At 36.5% G+C, this 2576-nt stretch overlaps 1 protein-coding gene across 1 annotated transcript in view; it reads left to right on the top strand.

The window, feature by feature from the left end:
* LOC106877843 (elastase) overlaps positions 1-2576 on the top strand; it is a 6317-nt gene that overhangs the window by 689 nt on the left and 3052 nt on the right. The window lies entirely within an intron of this gene.

Raw genomic sequence — 2576 nt, 5'->3', positions numbered from 1 at the left:
AAAATTTTCACTTATTTTTCTTTTTATTTTCCTAAAATTTTCGTTGCGTCTTGCAACCTTATCAATAACCGGTGAGTGTGTTAAACTTTAAGGCACAATAAGAAAATGACTCTCCCCAGACACAACAGAATATGCTTCAACACACGAAATCACAAAAAATCTTGCAAACCAAATCCAAAAACGAAATATAATATAATGTATATATATATATATATATATATATATATATAATGAGTGTGTGTGTGTGTGTGTATGAATACTCACACACACACACACACGCACACACATGCACACGCGCGCACATAAACAAATTGTTAAGGATAAAGCATGCAATTTTAGCCTCGCTGTGAAAAGTAAACAAAATTGTTCCTTCACTTGTTACTTTGTCTCCTGTAGAGAGAAAGAACACAAATGATCTGTTAGACTTTCACGAGACAAAGAGTATTCATTTTTTGTGCACTGAACGATTAGTAACTTATAACTATTTATTGTCCGTAAAAACTAGGACGCCGCTTAAATAGTCTAATTTGCACCAGAGTGCATACACTGATAACATGGAATAATTGACTCATTCATTCATAGTGCACCAAATAGGGTAGGCAATATTATGCAAATTAGACTCACCAGTTTAAATGGGTTTTAGTGAGCATACACTATAAATATGAACGAGCTGTTCTTTCTGCGGGCATAAGTTTAGTATTCAATCTCTGCTGGAAATCTAGAGTAGAAAACCGTTCAAATCGATCCCAATAATTTTACTGCCTTGCCTTCTTTTTACAGCAAACCTAAATTTTTTTTACTAAAATGTTATGTTTTGCATGTTAAATTATCCAAAAGTGTGTGTGTGTGAGTGTATATGTATGTATATATATATTATGTGTGTGTGTGTGTGCATCTATCTATCTATCTATCTATCTATCTATCTATCTATCTATCTATCTATCTATCTATCTATCTATCTATCTATCTATCTACATTAATGTTTGTGTATAGATATATCTACGCATGTATATCTATCATTCTACCTTTCTCTGTCTGTCTGTCTGTCTGTCTGTCTGTCTGTCTCTGTCTCTCTCTCTCTTTCTGTATATATATATATATATATATATCATAACCCAATATTTTACTCGCTATTATTTAAGATTTTTACATCAACCGTTAAAAACGATTTATTTCATACAAACACATATGTATGTATGTATGTATGTATGTATATATGCATGCTTGTGTACATGTATATATACGTATATATATGCATATATATATATGTGTGTGTATGTGTGTGTGTATATACAGACACATAAGCTCACACGCACACATACACACACTTGTAAATATATATATATATATGATGGTAAGTAAAAAATTATAGACACTTTTGTTGAACAATTACATCATTTTTCGACATAATTTCCTTGCTTTTCGATGTACTTCTTCCAGTGGTCCACTAGCTTGCTTATTCCATCGGAGAAGAAGGCTTTCGGTTGGTTGCGCAGCCATTTATGTGTCGCTTCCTTCGTTTCTTCGTCCGTAGCAAATCAACGACCTCGTAAAGAATGTTTGAGCGGTCCAAAGAGGTGATAGATGGAAGGGGCAAGATTCAGACTGTATACAGGATGTTCCACTTATATGAATTCCAATTTTTCAATGATTTCAACGATATGGGCGGCCATATATGGACATACATTGGCGTGCAACAATAACACTTACTTTAACAATAAAACTTGATGTTTGGTGCGAATTGCTGGTTTCAGTTTTGTTGACCAGCATTTCACTGATGACTGTTGACCCCTTTTACAGGTAATGTTCTGGAATAGGCTCTTTTGCGTCTCCTAAAACGGTTGCATAACTTTTCCTGTGGAAAGTTGAGTCTTGAATTTCTTTTTCGTGGGGGATTCCGAGTGCTTCCACTATATACTCTGACTTTTGGATTCTGGCTCAAAGTGATAGGGCCCAGGTCACATCTTCTGTAACTATTCACTTCAAAAGAGCTTCGCCTTCATCGTTGTAGTAGTCGAGTAAGCATTGACAGATCTCCGCACAATTGCACTTTGTGCTTCGGTAAGCTCTCTTGGCACCAATCTCGCATAGATTTTTCGTAAGCGAAGTTTGTCACGGATGATTTCGAATGTAGGATTATGACTTATTTGCAGAGAACATGCCTCCTCATCGATAGTTATTCGTTGTTTTGACTGAACCATCTCAGTGGTGGAGGTTGATGGATATTCTGCTCTCTCTCTTCGTGCTTCACGCTTGTCCGATCGTTTTTAAACTTCTCGATCCTTTCATACACAGTTCCATGCGGTAGAGCGCTGAATTACAATGAATTTCAGTCCCTGACATACTTTCAGACCAGAAAAATCAGGTCAATGATCTCTGTTCCTTGTTGCACACTGCCAGCGGTGTGGTATTGCTTACTCTGTAACACAAGAAAGAAAACTGGAGCGATCAAGGTCAAACCTCGGTTACAGAACCACAAGAGTACCAACTTTTTCGCACGCGAGCGCTGAAGGCAGTGCAGCCAACGGCAAAAGTGCAGATAACTTTTGACTTCCCCAAATGTATATGTTTATATA

Source organism: Octopus bimaculoides, chromosome 3 (assembly GCF_001194135.2).
Source record: "Octopus bimaculoides isolate UCB-OBI-ISO-001 chromosome 3, ASM119413v2, whole genome shotgun sequence".
NCBI classification, from domain to species: Eukaryota; Metazoa; Mollusca; class Cephalopoda; order Octopoda; family Octopodidae; genus Octopus; species Octopus bimaculoides.
This window is presented reverse-complemented; position numbering and strand designations above follow the sequence as displayed.